This window comes from Leopardus geoffroyi, chromosome A3, assembly GCF_018350155.1.
Source record: "Leopardus geoffroyi isolate Oge1 chromosome A3, O.geoffroyi_Oge1_pat1.0, whole genome shotgun sequence".
Classification (NCBI taxonomy): domain Eukaryota; kingdom Metazoa; phylum Chordata; class Mammalia; order Carnivora; family Felidae; genus Leopardus; species Leopardus geoffroyi.
This window is the reverse complement of record NC_059336.1, coordinates 13,399,893-13,422,747: the sequence shown is the minus strand read 5'-3', so window position 1 is coordinate 13,422,747 and position 22,855 is coordinate 13,399,893. Positions and strand designations below refer to the sequence as shown.

Here is a 22,855-nt window from a genome sequence, read left to right as displayed (position 1 = left end):
AAATGATCCGGGAATAGGAAAGAAAGGAGAAACCCGCTTTCTCCTCCGAAAGGGGAGGAATGCGACTCAAGGTGGTGCTGTCCACCGCGGTTTCCACTGTCCCCAGCGCCACAGCAGAGGCCTGAGGGGGACCGGGCTGACGGGGTTGGGCAAAGAGCCGGCAGGGAACCAACCAGTAGCTGCAGGAACACCGCAGAGTTGCTAAGGGGAAGCAGACCTTGCTGCGGATACGTGCCCGTAGGTAGGCAACGGTGACTTGTTGAAACCTAATGGTCTTACAAGAGAGGTGTTAGGCCCATTCTACAGACGTGGAGACCAAGTCACAGGGAGGTTAAGGAACCGGCCCAAGGTCACACACTTGCTACGGGGTGCACCCAGCATTGGAATGCGGGAAGCTTGGCTCCAGAGTTCTGCTAAGTCCGAGACCCCTTTTCGCTGGAACAGCTCCTCTCTCTGACTTAGTCTTCCTTCGCACAAGTTGGCTTGTCACATTTAGTAAATAAAGATATCGGAGGCCCACAAGGTGTGCTAAACTATTCTTTGTTTATTTGAGATGCAAATCGGGTGTCCTAACCCGGCTGGGAAGCATGAAAGTCCCCCACCGTCTTCTCCCTTCACCGCCCCCAGATGGATCTATCGTCTAAATAAATCAGGGGCACCCGGCTGGCTCAGTTGACTGAGCCACGGACTCTTGATTTCGGCTGTGGGCACGGTGGAGAGCTCAAGCCCCACGTGGGGATCTGTGTGGAGTGTGGAGCCTGCTTGGGATTTTCCCTCTCTCTCCCTCTCTCTCTGGCCCTACCCCGCTCTCGCTTGCTCACTCTCTCCCCAAATCAATCAATCAATAGACATTTAAAGTAATTTAACGAAATCAGGAAAATCGGGAACCTCTTTTCCTAAATCAGATTCCTGCCTCACGTTTGGCACCACTGAGGTTGCTGACCTCCTGCCCTTCTTCAGGACGTCAGGCTCGCGTCTTCACCCTCGGGGAGCAAAAAATAACGGGGACCCTCTTCCCCTCTGTCTCATCTCTGCGGCAGGAAGGATGGACACGTTTCCTGCAGAACTTCTAGTACGGTGCTGTCTGGTAGAAGGAAAAAGCAGGCCATGGTTGGAGTTGAGAATTTTCTAGTAGCTGCATTAAAAAGTAACATGGAACAGGTGAAGTTAGTTTTTTTTTTTTTTTTCCAACGTTTATTTATTTTTGGGACAGAGAGACAGAGCATGAACGGGGGAGGGGCAGAGAGAGAGGGAGACACAGAATCGGAAACAGGCTCCAGGCTCTGAGCCATCAGCCCAGAGCCTGATGCGGGGCTCGAACTCACGGACCGCGAGATCGTGACCTGGCTGAAGTCGGACGCTTAACCGACTGCGCCACCCAGGCGCCCCATTTGATAATATGTTTAACATAGTCTACCCAAAACATCTCTTCAACATGCGATCGATATAAAAACTATTAATGAGCTATTTCACATTCTTTTTTCCTACCAAGTCTTTGGAGTCTGGTGCGTGTTTTACACGTCCACCATCTCACAATTTGGACTGGCCACGTGGGGCTGGGATTCCCACAGGGAGTATAGTTCTAGTAGGTTCCGTGGTCCACTGCTGAATGTTTCCACCAGGTTATCTTATGTAATCCTTGTTACCAATTTTTCAAGAAAACTTACGCTTACAAAGGTCAAGTGTTGTGACCAAGGTCACAAAGTTGGCAAAGTGGGATTTTAACTCATTTGAGACTGTGCCTGACTTTGGGACACGTATCTCTTGCGACAGTAATTTTCTACCTGGGTCCTCAGAGCCCCCTGGGGTGCCTCCGGGGCTGGCGGTGGGGAGGGAGGTGAGACCTGCGTTTACCTGCTTTTTATGCTGGAGAATATTTCAGAGGTGGGGAGATTTCTACCACAAGTACACTGCCTTCCTTTAGGCCTCAAGTTCACGAACACAGGTCTCCTTTCCCTAGAGGGGTCCTGCCCACAATTTTCTCCTCACCAGGAAACCCCACGCGTGGAGGGGCAGCTCACAATCCCTTACATGGGGCTGTAGGCAGGGCTGAGATGACATCACCTGGTTATCGCTTTTGGATATTTATTCTTTCTGTTGCTGTCATAGGCTGAACATGGTGTCATCTGTGTTTTGCCCCTTATTTTTCCTTAGGAAGGAGACAGATCTCATGTGTCAGTGCCTCTTTGTGTGTGTCTGTGTGCACGTGTGCAAACACATGTGTGTGTGCTCACCATAGGCCCGTGCCACGGATCGGGTTTCAGGTGAGGCCCTCATTCACCAACTCAGACGCTCGCAGAGTCAAAGGGTCTGCAAAGCGCCCCCTGGCCACATCTCATTCCCATGATTCACAGCAAACTCCATGGTCCTTGGGGGTCGGAGGCCTCAGCCTAAGTTTTCCAGCTTCCTTCCAGGCAGGAGGGGGACTCTGGCCACATTTGGGAGCTCGGTGTCTGCCTGGGAGACTTGGGAGGCCTCGGGCGCTCAGATGTCCCCCAGCCTGGAAAATCCCTCAGCCACTGAGCCAGGGCCTGGGTGGGGCCTCAGTGTGATTCTCGGGATCCTCTGGCCTCCTGACACCCCGGCCCCTGACCGTCTCCATCCACACTGTCTGGGACAGCCTTTCTCCTCTGGGGTCCCTCGTCGCCCCGATGGCATCCGTCTCCGTGAGCGTCCTGGCTGGATAATCGGCTTTTCGGGGCCCTCAGGACTGGCCTGACTCCCCACCCCCTTGCTGGTTTCACCTCAAGGGGACCATTCTGTTGACACCCACACGCCTCATTTCATCCTTCCGTGAGTTCCCTGGCGGCCCTCGGCGCAGATCGCCCGGCTGGTTCTATCCACCTTGCAAAGCCAGGATGCTGTTATTTCTGGAACTCCTATACAACAATTAAAAAGAAAAAAAAAGAATCGCTCCTGCTGTGTTGTTTTCACAGTCAAGAGGCTGAAACTCAATCTGATTGTCCCAGCACTTCTGGCTGCGTTTGGATTGGAGTAGATGCGGTTTTACGAGGTTGTAAAAGTCAGGCTTTTAACATGTCTCAAACGAATTGACGTGTGAAGGAACAGCGTTAAAGGTAGAAACATGGCCACAGACGGGAGGGCCTGGGAATGCGAGCGGGCCACCGAACTGGGGCACGGGTGGCTTTCATAACCCGCACGAGTGCGGGACATGGGGATCCGACTTCTCAGCTCCGGAGTGGGGACAGTTTTGCACGGGTTTTAAAATACAGATCCCAGCGTCATCCATAACATTATCCATTTGTGGTTAATTCTGCTGAGTTTTCACTTAGACCCAAGCTGTCTTGTCGGTGGAAACGCGATTGCATTAGAGAAAAACTGTTTGTATTTCTTGAGATCTTGTGATCGTGAAAAACAGCACCATAAACCCCCATTAAGTCAGAAGAACATTAATTGTATCTCATGCTGCCTTCCTGGGCTGGCACGGTGACACAGACGTACTTTACTTGAGCAAAACAGGGCTAATCTTTGCAACACGGTACCCATTCCCCCTTCCCCCCCTTAATTACACGTAATTGTATAGTCTAATTTATTCTAACGCCTAACGCCTAAAAGTGCACATTCATGAATCAAGGGTTAGATTAGGAGGTAGGAAAATTATAAATGGGTATAATTGCAGTCTCCTGGGGGCTGCTTATGAGTGATCTCAAAGAGCGGTGATGTTTATTCTGAACTCTTACCGGTGAAAGAGGGTTGCACTGCCTCCAGTGAGGAACGCAGATAACAGTGACAATTTGTCTAGTCGCTTAACAATACACCGATAGTTCTCTTTTGGATACGTAGGCAAGAAAAGATTAAATGCGTGAATTTCGTATAATTTGTGATGTGATAAAATGGGGCACCCCGGCATCAGTCCGCAGGTAATTGGGTATCAAAATGAGTAACACGGCCCCAGGAAGCACAGCTGCAGATCTGTGGACAAGGTGGAGCTCTGCCTTCTGTTTTTAGTATAAAAATCTCCAACCAAATTGTTGAAAGAGTAGGACAGTGGCTATGCAACGCCTTCCACCTGCAATCAACAGTTGTTAATGTTCGGCCATGTGTGCACTATATCTAGCTGCACCATTTGAAAGAAGTCATGATCATTATGGCACATCACCCCTTGTGACCTGAGCGTGCACTTCCTAAGAATAAGCTGGTGCCCCAGGTGACCTCCCCTTCGTTATCACACCTAAGGAAATGAACAGCAATTCCATAATCATTCCCCAGATGATGCGAGATGGCTCACATTAACGGAGCCACAAGGGTGTCTTTCTCTTGGTTCCTTAAGCCTTTTCCTGCCCCAGGGCCTTTGCACTTGCTGTGCCCTCTCTCTGGTCTTGCTCTTTGTCATCATTCGCCTCTCAGTTCAGCTGTCACCTCCCTGAGAGTTCTCTCCTGTCTTACCCAAAGATGTTTCCTGGTCGCCTTCACTCTCTATCCTCCCTCCTTATTTTATTGCCTTCCTACAGCATGCCACTATATAAAATTCCGTTTTTATTCTGTGCCTGTGACCAGGGTCCCTTCAGCACCCATCCCCCACCCCCACCCCGCCTGCAGCCCACACTAGCTTCAGGGGAGCAGGGGCTGCGTCTGGCTTGTTTGCTATCGTAGGTCCAGTGCCTATAAGAGTGCCTAGTACACAGTTGGTGTTCTGTAGGTATTTGTGAAATGAGTGAACGAATATACCTGTGTGTGATGCTTTCAAACGGACGTGGTGAAGTGGAGAGATTGGGACCCCAGTGTTTAGAAGCAAAGCCACAGAGGTTCAAGGCTACCACTCCCCGGTTGTTTGTCACACTGATCTACCAAGTGGGGATAATGACCATAGTCCCCACTTCCTAGGGCTGTCGCGAGCTATTAACGAGTTTATACGCAGGGTGCTCAGAACAGTGCTGGCACATAACAACCAGCCTTCTTTGTGCACTTATAATTGATGTTAAGTCCGCTGGCCAGAGGCCTGTGATTATAAGCACCCTTGGCCATCCGCAGGCTCACACGGAAACAGTCTCCAAGCATAATGACCCAGGGAAAACTTCTTGGAAGTGCTGATGTGGCCACACCGTTGGCCACATGCTGCCCTGCGCGAGAGGCCGGTCAGATCAACATTTGGCCTGGAAAAGGCTCTGGTTGTTTACAGCAGCCGTCTGAGCTGATGCGTCGGGCCCGTCGCTAAATATTTTTACTCTCGCCCCTGAGACCAGCCCTTGGAGGCTCACACGGGGGCCGAGGCAGGGGAGCGTGGAGAGGAGGGGACAAAAGTAGCCCCCTCTCCCCGCTGGAGGAGAGTGAACTCAGCAGCACGAGCTCTGACTCAGCACGTTCCCTCTCACCGCCCTTGGGAGGTAGACTGTTACACATTTTACCCTATTAGTGGCTGGACGTTAAAAAAAAACAAAAAACAAAAAACTTCAGTGCTGGGTGTCCATTTGCAGGGGCATGTAGGTAAATATACATTTGTAAGCTCACATTGCAATAACATAGAAGTTAGGAATCAGGGAAAGGGTTGGAAATTTGGATGATAAAAATGGCATCAAACTGGAGATAAAATAAGGTAGTCTATCCAGGAGAGTATGTATGGACCACACAGATTTTTGCTTTTTTGAGGGAGAACTGGGATTGCTTTCAGGGTCCATTTGTCCAGTTTAAAAAAAATGTTTATTGGGGCGCCTGGGTGGCTCAGCCGGTTAAGCGTCCGACTTCGGCTCAGGTCATGATCTCGCGGTTCGTGAGTTCGAGCCCCGCGTCGGGCTCTGTGCTGACAGCTCGGAGCCTGGAGTCCTGCTTCGGATTCTGTGTCTTCCTCTCTCTCTGCCCCTCCCCTGCTCGCACTCTGTCTCTGAAAAATAAATAGAGAGATTAAAAAAAAAAAGTGTATTTTTGACAGAGAGAGAACACGAGGGGGGGTTAGGGGCAGAAAAGGAGAGAGAATCCCCAAGCAGGCTCCGCACTGCCAGTGCGGAACCCCACGTAGGGCTTAAACTCACGAACTGTAAAACGATGACCTGAGCTGAAATCAAGAGCCTGACACTTAGCAGATTAAGTCACCCAGGCGTCCCCATGTGCCCAGCTTTTATAACAAGAACTCTCCTCTCCTATGGGGAAACCGGTCCCTCTTGGATTTCCTCCACTAGAGCCTCTAGTGACGTGGCTTCGGCTTTGGGCATGTGACTCAGACCTGGCCAATCTGTGCATTCCATGCTCTGTCCGGTGATTGGTTCAGACATAGGGATGCATCCTTTTTGAGCCAATGGGGATAAATGGCCTATTTTCATTCACTCTATTGAAAGGAGCTTTCTTACTTCCGGGTTTGAACTGGGTGCTAATTGAGGCCACGTGTGGGCTTAGACCTGCGGCAGAAGGAGAGCTGTGGGGTAGATGGATTGCATTGTAATGTTAAGGTGGCACCCAAGATTCCTGCCCCTCTCGGATATAGGCTCCGTAGAACCCTGTCCCCCTGGGTGTGGGCAGGACTGTGGATATGATGGATTTCACTCCCACGATTGAGATAAAGGGGAGGGATTTTGAAGATGTGATTAAGGACCCCTATCAGTTGAACTTGAATGAATCAAAAGGGAGAAAATCCTGGGTGGGCTTGACCCATCAGGTGTAAATCCTGAAAAGGGACTGGGGTCTTCCCTGGAATCAGAGATGCTCCAGCTGGCCCTGAAAGGTCAAAATGCTGTCTTGTGATGAAGGCCACTTGGCAGGGTGTGGCCTTTCCGTGACAGACAGCAAACAGGCGGGGATCGTTTTCCTCTAACTAACAGGAACTGAAGTCTTCCACAGCCAGCAAGTGTGGAAGAGGAACCTGAATGTGAAATGACTTGCAGCTTCAAACATTTGTCACGAAGGCTGCTAAAGTCAGACCCTGATTTCAGCCTGCTGTGACCCTGAGCAGAGACCCAAGCTAACCCATAGCCTGATTTCTGACCCATGGGAACTGTGAGATAAGAAACCCATATTGGCCGAAGCTGCCAAGTTTGTGGTAATTTGTTATGCAGCAATAGAAAGCAAGTACATGTGTGGACACCTAGGTCAAGCTGTACCTGAAGCTGGCAAGAGAACACTTTCAATTATGTGAGACAGTAAATCCTCCCCTTCCTCCTCTTTATTCTTAAGACTGTTTTATAGCAGAGTCCCAAGACTGCATCTCACTGACCTGACTTATTTCACACACTACTGCCTGAACCAGTCATTACGCCTGGGAACATAACACATGTACTGTGATTGGCCTCGTCTGGGTCGTGGGCCTGAGTTGGGAGCTATGTGCTCGTGTGATTTGTCATCATTTCACGGGCATCTTACACGCTGACCCCGCGGATACAGATTTCTGTCCGCAACCTCCGTATCATTTTTGATCCTCTCCTAGTCGTTGTAGGGGACTTGGGAGGCACCACAGCAGACTTTTAACATAAAGGGACAGGGTAAAGAGTTTAGGCTTTGTGGGCCACGTTCAGCCTTGGTTCTATCTTCTTTCTCCTCCTCCTCCTCGTCCTCGTCCTCCTCCTCCTCCTTTCCCTCTTCTTCCCCTTTAAAAATGGGTTAAAAGCCATTCTCAGCCTGCAGGCCATACAAATACATGCCCAGGCAGGCCAGATTGGCCCACGGGCCACAGTTTCCAGAAATCTGGTTTGGGGCACAGCCTCTGGAGCCAGGTTTTGGGGCTCAAATCTAGTCCTCTGTCTCTTTAAAAAAAAATTTTTTTTTAATGTTTATTTTTTTTTTTAATTTTTTTTTTTCAACATTTATTTTTGGGACAGAGAGAGACAGAGCATGAACGGGGGAGGGGCAGAGAGAGAGGGAGACACAGAATCGGAAACAGGCTCCAGGCTCTGAGCCATCAGCCCAGAGCCCGACGCGGGGCTCGAACTCACGGACCGCGAGATCGTGACCTGGCTAAAGTCGGACGCTTAACCGACTGCGCCACCCAGGCGCCCCTTAATGTTTATTTTTGAGAGAAGGACAGAGTGTGAGCAGGGGCGGGGCAGGGAGAGGGAGGGAGACACAGAATCCGAAGCAGGCTCCAGGCTCCGAGCTGTCAGCACAGACCTGGACACGGGGCTCGAACTCACCAACCATGAGATCATGACCTGAGCCAAAGTCGGACGGTTAACCAACTGAACCACCCAGGCACCTCTGCAGTTCCCTGCCTCTTACAAGCTGTGAGACTCTGGGCCAGGTACTTGACTTCTCTGAACCCTGATTTCCTTACCTGGGAAAAGGGGACGATGAGTCCCGACCCCATATTTTGGCTGTGGAATTGAATGAATTCACGTGCGTCTCCTTCAGGTGATGTTTGGCCCAAGATCTGGGCTATGTGTAATTATTCTTAGGGGTGATCACTAATCATCATTCTCTTCCCCAACCTTGCAATCTGGAACCAATTGAGCAACGGGCTTGAGGGCCTGTTAGGTGAAGATCAACACCGCAGCACTTTCTTTGGTAGGATGGAGTGAGATGACATGACCCGTGGGCTTTCCCAGTTCCCATCCCCCCAGGCCCAGGAGCCCCTGGGGATCCTCCAGAAGGACACTTATGGAGACACCACCTTGTCACGCCAACCTGGAGGGGAGCCGAGCCTCAGACCTGTTTCTTAGAGGAGGCCCGGGGCTGTTACAGAGGCACAGTTACTGCAGGAAGTGGAGAAGGGGGCCGCACCTGTCGCTGTATCGTCTGGTCCTGACAAGGTTCACTGGGTTCCCGTTCTCCACGTGCTGGGTTGAATAGCGTCCCTCCGGAATTCCTGTCCATCCAGAACCTCGGAGTGTGGCCTTATTTGGAGAAAGGGTCTTAGCAGATGTAAGTACTTAAGATGAGGTCATTCTGGACAAGGGTGGGCCCAGTCCAATGATTGGTGTCCTTGTAAGAAGGGAAAACAGGGACATGGACAGACATAGGGAGGGAGGCCACATGAGGAGGGAGGCAGGGATGCCAAGGCTCGTGGGCAACTACCAGAAGCTGGGAGAAGCATGGAAGGGTCCTCCCTGGAACCTTGGGGGGAGCATGACTCTGCTGACACGTGGACTGCAGACTTCTGGCCCCAGGACCCTGGAGCAGAGTGGATTCCTGTTGTCTTAAGCCACCCAGGTTGTGGTGGTGGTTACGGTGGCCCCAGAAAGTGAATGGGGGGGGGTCACTCCTTCTCCCTCGAGGTGAGCGTGTGAATGATGGCAGTGGAATGAAATGTTTGGGGTCACGGTGACACCAGAGTGGGGGTCTTGGCCCAGGCCCCAAACCAGAGATTCTGATTTAATGGGGGTAGCCGTGGGCCTAGACATGAGTATTTTTTAAAGAACAACTTTAGTGGACCGCCTGAGCGGCTCAGTCAGTTAAGCATCTGACCTCAGCTCAGGTCATGATCTTGCAGTTCGTGGGTTCGAGCCCCGCGTCGGGCTCTGTGCTGACGGCTCGGAGCCTGGAGCCTGCTTCGGATTCTGTGTCTCCCTCTCTCTCTGCCCCTCCCCCATTCATGCTCTGTCTCTCTCTCTCTCCTAAAAATAAAAACATTAAAAAAAAAATGACAAGGTTAGTGAAGTATAATTTACATACCATAAAACTCACCCACTTTCAGTGGGTGATTTTAAAATTTCCCTGGTTGTGCAACCACCCCCATAATTCGGTTCTAGAACTTTCTCATCACCCTCCTAATAAGATCCCTCATGGGCATGGGTCGTTTTAAAGCTCCTGAGGTGATTCTCACCTTCGGTGCCTGGTGGCTGGGCTGAGAGCCCTGCCCAGGGGTGGGGGCCTCAGGAAAGACAGGAAGGTGACGTAAGTTTGCCCAGACAGTTCTGAGGCCCCCAGCTGACCCTGAGGTGTGTGTAGGTAAATGAAGACAATATAAATAAGACCCCACAGGAGCAGTGGTTGTGGGGAGGGGAGGGATGGGGACGGAGGCCGGGCGGCTGCGACGGGTGGGCCAAAGCGAGGCCCAGGCCCAGAGAGGTCCGTCCAGGCTGCGGCTAGAGCTGGAGGGGGGTGGGTAAGGAGGGAGGGGCACACTCCCCATTTCCACCTGCGAAGAGAGGCCCGTGTGCACCCCTGGTCTACCCATCCTACCTCCTCTGGAACTTAGGAGGGGAGGGTGGGTTAGGGGAGCGGCGATGGTTGTGGGGGGAGCCTGCCTGCGTGACCCCTCGCCTGGCCTGGCCCAGAGCCAGGCCCCCTGGAGTCACTGCCCCCGGTGGGGTGAAGCAGCCTCCCCAGGGACACAGGCTGGGCCAACACAGACCAGAGTGAAGGGCCCCGGGCTTCTGCTGAGCCTGGAAGGACTGTCCGTTCTGCTCAGTGTCCCCAGCTGGCCCCCTCTGGCACCCCCAACGTACCCACTTACCTTCCTTCCAGTGGGACCTGGCCTCACCCCACGGCTCTGTCCCAGGAAGTGGCTCCCGTCAGTCTCAGCGCCATCTCCTGCGTGGCTTTGGCAGCAGCTCGGTCTCCAGGCACCCAGGGCTATCCTCGTCCCGTGATTGCTCCTGGTGACTCATCCACTTGTGTTCACATCCGGTCGTCTGGGGCTCTGGCGGGTGCTGTGCCCATGAGGGCTGGGCTGCCGACCAAGACTGCAGCAGAGGCCTCTGCCATGAGCTGGATGTATTCTGGTCTGTGCCCTTCACCTTGGAGGGAGGACTCACCTTGGAGGGAGGACTCACCTTGGAGGGAGGACTCGGGAGCAGGAGCCCCGAGTCAGAGTAGGTTACTGCCTCTGCCTGCGGGAACCAGGTTGCTCCTAGAGGACCGGCTTTGGCTAGTTAAAGCCAGAAAGGGATTTGATAAAAGATACTAAGTATCCTCGAATCTGTGGGAGGGTCAGAATGCAGGCTTTGAAGCCAGGCGGCCAGAAAAGACTTCACCCACACCACCCGGGCTGCTTTGGCAACACAACACCGCCCCCGTGTCTGTCCTGATGAAATCGGGCTTGGGCTCTGCAGGCTGAGCCGCGCTGAGCCCCAGGAAGAACCAAAAGCTTTGCCATAGCGTTTTCTAGAAGCTCAGATCGCTTGGACATAGCCAAGCTTCGCCCTGAATCCCTGTCTCACATGGGTGTGTCTGATTGGCAGAGCCTGGACCATGTGACCGCATCCCGGCTGCAAAGAAGGGCGGGAATTTGAGTTTCTGGAATTGGCTTGGGAAGGCGGGCCTCCTCGTGGGATGTTAGCATCGTATCGAGAGGGAATGGAGTGGCCACAAACAAACAAAGGACAAATGCCTGTTGCACCTTCGGTGAGCCAGAGCGGGGACGAGCCCTCCGTGTCTCTCATTTTACCCTCATCCTTCTAGTTAGGAAGCAAGGAGCAGCAGGGGGAGGGACGCGTCCAAGGTGGCGGGGAGCTCAGACGCCAGAACCTTCGAACCTTCCAGCTGCAGAACTAGATGGAGACTGTCACAGACCCCCAGCCGTCCAGATGCCCTGATGCTGGCCTGGGGCCCCAACCACAAGTGACCCCATTTCGTGTCACAGGATGGGCTGGGTGTTCCTGCTCACTCAGCCCTCTGACCGAAGCAGGAAGCGGTTCGTCTGTGAACAGCCAGATCACGTAAAGTTCACCCGTGCGCTCGTGGTCGGAGGACTTGGGCTCTGGTGCAGCTTCCTGTTGCGCAGCCTCGGGCCTCATTCGCTCTCTCAGCCTCATCTGTGAAATGGGCACCCGAATCTCGCCCCACTTCCCTCCCTCCAGGACTGTCATCGGGATCAAAGGTGAATGGGAGTGCAGAGCGAAAGGATAAACTGCGCGGGAAAGGCGCGCTTCCTCATCGGTCTCGTTCCCCGCCAGCAACCCATGGATAAACGGAATCTGCACGCCTACTGGCAACCGCATTTGCTCTGGTTCATAAGGAATCACGAGCTGGGCTACGGGAGCTCTCGGTGTCGTCTGCTGAGACAACACGGGGATTGAGGGCTTGTTTCTTTGCCTTGAATGGAGACCACACCCCATGGGCCATTAACAGACTATTGGGGACCGATGGCCGCAGTCTGTCTGCATCTGCCTGGGTGCACGCAGCAGCAAAGACCCCCAAACAAGGGTTGTTCTTGAGTTACCCCCCGGCAGCGTGCGGGTCCCGCAGGGCATTTCAGAGCAGGAAGCCAGGCGTCCCCCGGGGGCGGGGAGACGTGGAGAGAGAAACCACACGGGCTGCTTTGGAGGAACCCACTGGGGACTGGCTGGCCCGGCCTTGGAGTTGCTGCAAAGGCTCTTTGATCAGGGTTATCAGATCACCGAGCAGCCTCACACATCTTTGGGGAGATGCTCGTCGGTTCATTCATTTGACAGACCTTTCTAAAGTTGCCACTAAGTCTCAGTAACTCAGTCTCAGAGCCCAGGGCCTAGGGCGACTTTGATGACCCTTGCTTCCAAGGGCTTAGAGTCTGGTGGGTGAAAAAAGAGACATCAAGTGAGCTCAGCAGATGCGGCAGAACATCTTGGTTCTTACAGACATCTGCTGCTGTTTTCCCCCTTGCCAGTAGACACTGGATTTTGTCTGGGTGTGGCCATGTGCCCCACTCAAGGGGTGGCTTAGGATCCTTTTAAGCCAGGCTTTCTCAAGGGTGGTCCCGGACCGGCAGCATCAGCATCACCTGGGAGCTTGTTAGAAATGCTGACTCGAGGGCCCACCCGGGCCGGCTGATCCTCACTGTGGGGGTGGGGCCAGCCATCTCTGCCTAGACGGCCCGCACCCCTACACGTGTGTGGGCGCAGGGCCAGTTCTTGCCCATGAGATGTAAGCAGGCATCTGCCGGGGACTTGGGGGAAATAGTTTTCTTCCTGCTAAAAAGGTAGAAGTCTTAGAAGGTAGCGCTTCTGCCTCGTGACCTCTTCCTGCTGTTCCAGAAGTCGCCACGGGTGCACAGGGGCCTGATGCCGGGGAGACGCATCATGTGGCCGGGAGGGGGCGGCGTCCCCGACGGGCTGAGGGTGGCAGACAGGGAAGAGCCTGAACTGCCCAACCACTTGGGGACCTTGTATTAAGAAAACGGTAAAATGGGGCGCCTGGGTGGCTCGGTCGGTGAAGCGTCCGACTTCGGCTCAGGTCGTGATCTCACGGTCCATGAGTTCGAGCCCCGCGTCGGGCTCTGTGCTGACATCTCGGAGCCTGGAGCTGCTTCCGATTCTGTGTCTCCCTCTCTCTCTGCCCCTCCCCGTTCAGGCTCTGTCTCTCTCTGCCTCAAAACTAAATAAACGTTAAAAAGAAAAAACTAGAAAAAAAAAAAAGAAAACGGTAAATGTCCTCACGGCATTGCCACAGCATTTGCTACATTGTAGCCAAGCGCGTCCCCACAGACCCAGGTTCGTGGGAGTGACAGCGAGCTGAGCGCGGACGCTCGTGCACGCTGGCCTCCTTATGATGTGGAGCGAGGCCTTGTCTTCCTCTCTACCTTCTCCCGCTTCACCGCCCCACACCCGCCAGAACGGCTACGATCCCAAACTCCAGGCAATAACAAACGTCGGCGGGGACGCGGCGGAGGTGGGGCCCTTGGGCCCTGGTGGGGGGAATGCAAAATGGTGTCACCGCCGTGGGAAACAGGATGGCAGTTCTTCAAGAAGTTGAAGGTGGAATGATTACCACGTGATCCGGCAAGTCTAGGTCTGGGTGTATGCACAAGAGAACTGAGTCTCGGGGAGATACACGGCGTGCTCCTATTCGGAGCGGTATTATTCACGGTGGTCAAAAGGGAGAAGCAAACCCAAGTGTCTTCCAAGCGGTTAAGATGGAAAATTTTATGTGTATTTTACCGCAATAAAAAACAAAACAAAGCAAGAAGCACACACCCCCCCCCCCCCTTAAAGTCCTTCTCCCTTCCCTCGACTACCTCTGCCCACAGATGGTCTCTGTAACTCTTGCCTCTCCTCTGAGTTCTGGCCCCATACGCCCCCACGGACCTCTTGACACGGTCACCTGGATCTTTTGAAGGCAGCTCCAAGTTCAATGAGCCGCCGGAGTGTGAACTCGTGACCTCCCTCCCCAAACCTGCTCCTCCTGCCATGTTTGTCTTTGGGGTGCCTGACACCTCCGTCCATTGTAAGTCAGAGGGCAGCCTCTTAGCCTCCTCCGCCAGCCAAATCCATTGCAAATTCCTGGTGACCGCCCTTCTTGAATGCCAGCCAAGGGCAGCCACCCCGTCCAACCTCTTCCAGTATCGCCTCCGATGACAGCAGCGGGGCCCGACGGGGTTCCCTGTGCACATGCCCCCGTGCCACCCAGGTCCGGGCTTCAGGGCAGAGCCACAGCGAGTTTTTCTGACTGCAGGTCTGATTGATTCCATTCGAGCTTCCCTTGCAGGAATCAATACCATACGAAAATATTTCACGGAAAAATCCAGCCCCTCCTGGAGTAAATTGCCATGCAGGCTTCTCCTGAGTTGATTTCGCGTCTATTTGTAAGAGCGAGCTGATTGAGTCTCTCGGATTTGGGGTCTGACGCTGGGGGCTGGGGGTGGGACGAATGTGACTGATGCTCAGTGCCTTAGACGGGGCTGTCCCAGGTGGAGACTCTGGGACAAGAATTGGAGAGCAAGTGATTTATTTGGGAGGTGATTCCAGGAAACACTGGCTGGGAGCAGGAAGTGAGAGTGGGAAGGCAGGAGAGGCGTTCGGGACGTGTTATTAAGCCTGCTGGTTCAGAGGACAGCTGGAGTTCACCCCCACGGAGAAAGTCTGGGAGCAGAGCCAGTCAAGTGTGGACAGGCTGCCCCCGGAGCCAGGGACACCAACTCTGACAAGTCATTCTTTGGGGGCTACTGCAGGGGGTGTTAATTCTCTGGCACTTTCTGCCAGCCCCATGCGGGCAAAGCGGTCTGCTGAGGGTGTGTCCAAAAGCTCTCAGGCAAAGAGAGACAGATACTGGTGGTGTACTGGGTTCCAGGGCTCTGTGCAGGGCACGGTCAGTGCCTGCTCCCCAGTGTGGGGGATGACGAATGACACTCATTAAATGACTCAGACCCTCAGGACAGAACATAGAGACACATGTTTTGAAAGCCCATCCTTTTGAATTTTCCTTTCCTTCCAATAGGAAAGTCTCAGTTTGTGCTAATAGGGCTTAGCGGTGAGAGCCCGTGTAAGACGGGAGGAACGACCGCGGCTCCCTCCTGCGTGTCCCCAGGGCCTCCTCGGGCGACAGGACAAGCAGGATGCTCAGCCCAGGGAAGGATAACCAGGGTGGGACTGGGGGCCCACTCGGCAGGGGGTGAGGCCTCGTCCTCTCTTAGCCGGCCCCGTCTGTGGCCACATGGAGCCTGCGGGGCTCCGGTCCCCCACTCTGCGTCACACCGGAGATAGTCTGTGCTGGTGGCTGGGGGTGCCAGGCGCCCATCTCTGGGTCGGGTTTGGGGAACCATCAGAGGCCTGAGCAGGAGGCCCCGGGGGTGGCCGTGTGGCTGTGGAGGGAGGAGCAGGGGTGGGGAGGAGGAAAATGCACCTAGACCTCCTCTAATCTCTCTTGTCCTGCCAGCGGAGGAGTGAGGCCCAGCACATTCCCTGGGCTGCTCCCGAGCTGGGCATGGTGGCCGGCGGGTCTGGGGGGTGGGGGCAGGGGCAGTCTGCAGACCCTTCCTCCAGAGCTGAGGCCGTGTGTGTGTGTGTGTGTGTGTGTGTGTGTGTGTGTGAGATGGTGGTCTGAGCACTTCACCTGTATTTTATGTTGGTAGTTTTTTTTAATGTTTATTACTTACTTTGAGAGAGAGAGAGAACTGGGGAGGAGCAGAGAGACAGAGGAGAGAGGACCCCAGGCAGGCTCCACACTGCCTGCACGGAGCCTGATGCAGGGCTTGAGCTCACGAACCGCGAGATCATGAGATCTTGAGATCTGAAACCGCGAGATCTGAAATCTAGAGTTGGATGCTTAACCAACTGAGCCACCCGGGCGCCCCTGTTCGTATTTTTATTCAACAAATACTTGTGCTTGCTCTGTGGAGGCACTCTTCTCATTGTTTTACCAAAACAAAAAACATTTTAAGGCATTTAATCATTAAATCTCCCAATCCTCACAAGAACCTCAAGGGGAGACACCGTCCTTGTTTCGATTTGCAGACAGACGGTTGGTGACTCACCCAGGGTCCTAGAGGCAGCGAGTGGAAGGGCCGGTGGGTTGACCAGCCATCGCGTTCCCAAGTCAGGCTCCTCCCCGTGATGCCTGGTTTCATCATGCTGATAAAAGGCTATGGGTCAATTACGCATATTACCCAATTTACGGATGGAAAAATGGAGGCACACAAGGGTTAGCAATTTCTCAGCTCGGAAGCGGCCCAGCCAGGACCCAGCCCAGCCTGCAGGCCCAGGCCCACACGGTAACCACCTGGCCATCGGCCCATGGTAATGAGCCCTTTGAAAGACGGTGAGTCACTTACCTTGGCTGTGCCTCAGTTTCCTCATTTGCCAAGCTGGGCCCTGGTAATCCTGCCCTACTGACTCACGAGGAGTGGTGAGAGAAGGGATCAGGGCCAAGGCTCCCAGAAGCTTCCATCGGGGAGGCGCCCTGGCCTGGGAGGAAGCTGGTCTTGGCCGGCTCTGCCCCAGCGCCCCGGGTGCCCGTGGCCGTCCTCGTCTCCCCGTCACCTGCGTTTCCCCACCTGGAGCGGGGGTGGCCCGGGGTGCGAGCTCGGCCTCGTCAAGCTCCGCCTGCCCAACCGTCCGGCTCGTCCCGATGGGCTGCCCGTGGTGACCATCCAGGAACTGGGTCACTGGGGACGGCACACCCGGCGATCCCAGGCTCGTTCCGGGGACGTGCACTCGGGCCAAGCCTGGCTCTGGCTCTGGGTGGTCCCTGTGGTCAGATCACCGCGCAGAGGTCCTTTGTGTGGAGTGCCACAGACCCTGGTGGAACTCGGGCTCTTGGAGGCTCGTCCTGAGGGTCACAGCACGAGGCGTCCAGCCCCTGGGTTCGGGCGCCCCGGGCCAGGCCAGCTTCCGTTCGTCTCCCCGAGTTCTCCTTTGAGGCGGTGCTCGGGACTGGGCGTCGCTCACTCGTTCAATTCGTTCATTCACCGGCTCCTCACGGAGCAACTCCCGGGGGCCGGGCGCCGCTTCAGGCACCGAGGCTACCGCTGCGAGTGGAGCAGACCGAGGCCCAGTTCTCATGGAGCCGACCTTCCAGTGGAGGGGGAGGGGGCAGTGAACGTTAAGGCCCACCCCCCACGTGCAGTCACAGAGACATGCACATGTGTGTATGTGCACACAGATACGTAAATGGAAACGCATGTATGCACACACACATGCACACATACGTATATGTATACAGCTGTTATATGGTATGAAAGATGTTTAAAAATCAGGCAAAGTATTGGGATAGAGACTTCTGGGGAGCTACGTTAGGTTGGGGTTGCTGAAAGTCCTGTCTGTGCTGTACCATTTGGGCCAATGCGAGAAGGAATTAGAGGATCCTTCCATGTGCATATCTGGAGGAAACATGTTCCCGATAGTGGAAACAGCATGTGCAAAGGCCCTGCGGTGGGAACATGTTCTAGGAAGGTTAGAGTGGAGCGGGCAAGGGGGAGAAGCCAGACTTCTTAGGTAAGGGCTTATAGGGCACGGAAGAGAAATTTTGGTCACGTTCTAAGAGACATGGGATGTGACTTGAGACTTGCCCAGGGGACTTTCTAGATTTTGCCTTGATATTTGAAAGGATTCCTCGGGCTCCCTGTGGAGGGTGAACAAGAGTCAGGGCAGGAGACCAGTGAGGAGGCAGCTGCAATAGTCCAGCTGGAGACGGTGGATGCTCAGACCATTCATGGAGGAGGTGGGGAGGCGATCGAATTCTGGCCAGAGTCACAGATGAAGCCAACACGAATTGCTTTAATTACAAACGGCCACGTCCTTCCTAAAATTCCATCTGTGAAGTTTCCAGGGCAGTTTTGACATTTTCTTTTAAAGACTCAGCCTGCATTTTGGTCTAATGGCTGGGGTTCATTCCCCCGAAGGATGGGGAGTCCCGCAGTTAAAGGATGAATGGATGAACATTCCATCAGCACCCAGAGTGCCCCAGGCCCACAAAGGAGATTTAGTGTGGCAGCCACCTGTCCAGATGGGTTTGTCGGAAAGTACCACATCTGTTAAAGGGATTTTGAATGTTAAAGAGGGATATCAATTGCGGGAAGGAAATTACTGAGTCTTCAAATACCATCAACTGGGAAAAAGACGGATGGGGCTTTTATGGACGTGTAGTTTGTCCCAATAAAATAAAACATCTTAAAACCTGTCTTTACTGGCATCGAAGTCCTGCAGGGTCGTCTAACAGAGCAGTTGACGTCTCACTGATGAGTTTCTTAAAAACGAAAAACAAGACAGCGGTTTCACCCAGCTCTCTGGCTTTCTAAAGCAACTAGAATGAAAATATACATTTATTTAGGCAATGAAATCCACAAAGCACCTGCTAAGAGCACTAAGGGCTAAGGAGAGGAGAAGTGGATCAGGTTTCGTTCTCAGCAGGCACCTGGCTGGCGGGGGGCCGTGAACAGGGACCTAAATTAGCACGCGGGGAGCAGTGGGTTAGTGCGGTGAGAAAGTTCCGAGGTTCCGAGAAGGGAGAGGTTGCTGGGTGCTGGGGGGCCAGAGACGGCTTTGGGAAGGGATGGCGTGTCAGTCGGCTTGCTTTCGCTGGCATGTGATGAAACTCCTAACAAATGTGGCCGACGCTCTAAGAAAATTTATTTCCCACGACAGCATCCACTGGTTAGGTAGACTTGAGAACGGCTTGATGCAGCGGTGATACACCACCACCAGCTTCTCTGTTTGGCCATCTGCTGTTGTCAGTTCCTCTCTTGGCCACAAGATAGCCGCCATCAGCAACGGGGGCCACATGTCTCCTGGTCCCGGTGGCACTGGGAGAGAAACCTCGGGGAGTGATGTAGGCTCTCCCTCCCACACAACGGGCCAGCTCAGCCCGCGTGCCCCCTCCGGACCACTAACAACCTCCGGGGGATTGCAATACGCTCATAACCACTGACTAATCAGGGTGACCCTCGAAGCGGGGCTCAGGGCAGTGTCCCCTTGAGCCAAGGGGCTGCACGGGGCCCGGCTGGACCCCAGGGCAAAGTTGAGCTTTGTCTGGAAAGAGGAACGTGGGAAGGGAAATTGGTTAGGCAGCCATCTGAGCGGGGCACAGGCCGGTCGGTGGGCTTTTAGACTAGCAAAGACAACGACAACCACCACCTCAATTTAATAATAATAATAAAGGTGGGAGGTAGTGATGAGCAGTTTTTACAATCCGTTCGTTGCACTTAGGGCGTTCAATCCAGAGTAGGATCTCTCCCACCCAAAGCCCCTCATCCGACTCAGCTGATTATCTGAAGCTTGAACACGTAGCGAAACCTACAGCTTGGGACCGTCGGCTCCTCTCTGAAATGCCTCTTTACTGAAAGTCACCGGTTTTGTTCCCAAACCTGTTTCCTCCAGATGTGAATTATTTACAAATATGTGAGAAGAGCAAAAAACTGAAAAAGAGGTTGGAGAAAATATCCAGAAGGGCACTGCCTCCCCCCGATAGTAGCTGCTGGCCATGCACGTGGCTACTGAGCGCTTGACACGTGGCTGGTGGGACCCAGAGACTGACTTTTTGATGGTGTATACGGTTGATTAATTTATTAAAGACAGACACGTGATTCAGTTATTGAAAGACTTTAAAACACATTTGGGGCCAGTTGTTTACATGAATCTTTGAACCGTAAATGCCCCGAAATCTAAATGAAGATCGAGTGTTTCTGATAAACCTAGAGATGCATTGTGAGTCTATCATACACACCAGATTTTGACGATTTATATGAAAAAAATGCAGACTATCTTAATTTTAATATTTATTATGTGTTGACGTGATATCTCAGATATGTTTAGTGAAATCAGAGATACCGTTTAAATTAATGTCATCTGTTTCTTTTTTAGTTTTCTTCCCTAACGTAGTTACTAAAACCTTCAAAACTGGGGCGGCTGAGTGGATCAGTCAGTTAAGCAGCTGATTCTTGATTTTGGCTCAGGCCATCATCTCATGGTTCGTAGGATCGAGCTCCATGTCCGGTCCTGTGCTGATAGCTTGGAGCTTGCTTGGGATTCTCTCTCTTCCTCTCTCTCTCTGCTCCTCCCCCGCTCGTGCTCTCTCTCTCTCTCTCTCTCTCTCTCAAAATAAATAAAGTTACAAAAATAAAAACTTCAAAATTACATGTGTGGTTCACGTCGGATTTCCGTTATTTCTGCTGGCTAGGATTCTGGAAGATTCTGCCCTCAGATCGCTGTGCAAGCCAGCATTCGTGTGAAATAAATCAAAACTGAACATTGTATGATTATACAAAAGGAAGGAGACAACGAGAGAACCCAGTAACAGACTCACATTAAAAAAAAGGTCTTGTCTCTGTCATAAAAATCTTCACCAAACAATGGACACTTACGTGTTTCTGTTAACTTGTGTAAGGATGTGACCGTAATTTTTTTTTTTTAATTCCTCGGTTGAGCCAGTGTAGTTTTATTAATGGAGCCATGGCCAGTCCCGGTTATTTTGGATAAGAGGGCTCCTCTTGGGTTTTAGAGCAGCCCTTGGAGGTCAGTGCAGGTACGATGATTCCCACTTTAGAGATGGGGAAAACTGAGGCTCCAGGAGGGAGAATAATGTGCTGAGGATCCCACAGACAGGGCGTCAAGGGAAAGGGTGGACTCGAGTCCTGACCTACCTGACATCGTCTCAGGCTTACTTTCTTCCCACCCCCACGCTGCTTGGGTCCTGGACACAGGGCTCTGGCTGTGAGTGGCTCTGGCTTTAAGTACGTGCATGTTATGGACTGTAAGTTTGTGTCTCCCAAACCCAGATGCTGAAGTCCTGATCTCAGTGTGATGGTGTTTGGGGGTGAGGCTTTGGGAGGCAATTAAACCACGAGGGTGGAGCCCCCAGGATGGGATTAGGGCCCTTATAAGAAGAGACCCCGGGGGTGCCTGGGTGGTTCAGTCGGTTGAGCATCTGACTTCGGCTCAGGTCATGATCTCACAGTTCATGGATTTGAGATTCGAGCCCCGCGTCAGGATCTGTGCTGACAGCTCGGAGCCTGGAGCCTGCTTCCGATTCTGTGTCTCCCTCTGTCTCTGTTCCTCCCCCGCTCATGCTCTATCTCTCTCTCTGTCTCTCAAAAATAAGTAAATGTTAAAAAAATAAAATAAAATAAAAAGAAGAGACCCCGAGGAGAAGAGAACAAGCTTCCACGTCCTCTGCTCTGCAGTGTGAGGATACAGCGAGGAGGTGACTGCCTGCAAGACAGGAGGCGGGTTCTCGCCAGGCGTTGTATTGGCCAGCACTTTGACCTTGGACTTCCCAGCCTCCAGAGCTATGAGAAAAGATTCGTTCCAGCAGCCCAAGCTGACGAGGACTCCGTGGTCCCTTCCTCCCTCCCCTGGTTGACAACTTGGGTGCATCCTGAAGCTGCTCAGACTCGCTCAGCTCTAAGAACAGGTGCATCACCCAGGAAGCAGAGTCCACTCCAGGATATATCAACACCCAGTCTCACAACCAATCTGATCGTCTCCTGTTGTGAATTCCCTCCCAGGTTCTGCTTCCAAACATCCCTCTCCTCTCAGGTGGGGTTGGCGGTCGTTGGCTCGCGGATCCTTCCGGCACTCTCTTTAGGATGACCCGGTTCCGACACCCCCAGCTTCGGGAGTTCAGCCACATTCCAAGTCCCTCAGAAAAGTCTTGCTCAATCCCACTGCCCTGGCTTCACTGCCTTGGAGGAGTGGGACTTCTTCCAGGGAAGAGCGATGTCGGTGGCTGGGGCTGTCACCGCCGCCCCTCCTCCACCAGAGAGGGCACAGTCAGTGGGCGGCCAGCAGCCGGCGGTGCAGCCTGGACACCGGCTGTGCGGCCCTCGCTCACGGGCCCCAGGGAGTGTGGACCCCTGTCCCACCCGACCCTGCTCCTCTGGGACATGTGGCTCCTGATCGAGCCGTGAGACCGCGTCCAGGAGAGGGGTAAGCGAGGTCACGCACAGGAGCTCTCAGGGCCCCAGTCCCCACACGAGGTCGGGGCCCTGAGTCAGCCCACTGTCGTCAGCGGGTCGCCAATCGGGGTCACAGACGAATCGGGTCGAGAGGCCGCCCTGGAATCAGGGCTTCAGGTGTAGGAGGAGAGATTTCTGCAGGAACGCTTTGAGATTTAGCCTGCAATGGCAGCTTTCCTTCCAATCCCTCCCAAGGGACAGGCCACGAAAGGTTGATTGTCCTTAAACCGGGCGCAGAAGGGGCCGCGGGGAGGGATGGTGGCCTCGCCCCTGAGATGCGCCCACTCCTCCAGCTGCCAGACACAGATGGACGTTCCAAAGCTCTGGGCTCGGGCCCGGCTGCCTTTTCTCCTTCTGCTTCTTAATTAAAAACAAAATATATCCCGAAGCCTCCATTACTACGGATTCCCCGACGCTCTGCTGTGGGCTGATCTTCAGGAAAGGCATAGTCTTTCTTAAGTGTTTCTCTTCTCGGCGTATCCACCCTCTATGATCTTGAGACCAGAGAGAACACGTGTTCTCACTCAGTCCTGGAAAATGTTCATTCTTAAATCTTCCTTCCTCTCTCCTCCCTCTCTTTCTGGCTAGTGTTTCTCTTTCTCCTTGGGGGCAATGGATTATGAATTCCCCGGAGGCGGTAAAGCAGGTTTGAAATACGACGGTGCTGTTATTACGAACGTCCCCGATGATAAAGGCGTGCCCCTCCCCCTCCCCGATCCTGGGCCACTGTGACGCATCCTCTCTCAGACGACCGAGTCCAGCCACTTCGAACACTTGCAGAAGACAGCACGGAACCAGCTTGGCTGGATAAAGGTCTTTCACGAGCAAGCAGAGAAGAAAGCTCTAGAAAGAAAGAAGCATGTCTGGGAGGGGCCTGGGAGGTTACATCTG

The 22,855-nt window shown here is 53.4% G+C and overlaps 1 long non-coding RNA gene across 2 annotated transcripts; it reads right to left on the bottom strand.

Moving 5' to 3' along the window:
• Positions 1 to 784: 784 nt before the first annotated feature.
• Positions 785 to 11,206, bottom strand: LOC123580063. 2 transcript variants are annotated; one of them, XR_006703109.1, is made up of 3 exons: positions 10,337 to 11,206; positions 2,235 to 2,879; positions 785 to 1,135 (listed from the first exon to the last, which is right to left on the bottom strand). It is a non-coding gene; the product is annotated as an uncharacterized LOC123580063 (long non-coding RNA). The 2 variants fall into 2 exon arrangements; XR_006703110.1 differs by having other exon boundaries at positions 2,282 to 2,879.
• Between the last annotated feature and the right edge of the window lie 11,649 nt (positions 11,207 to 22,855).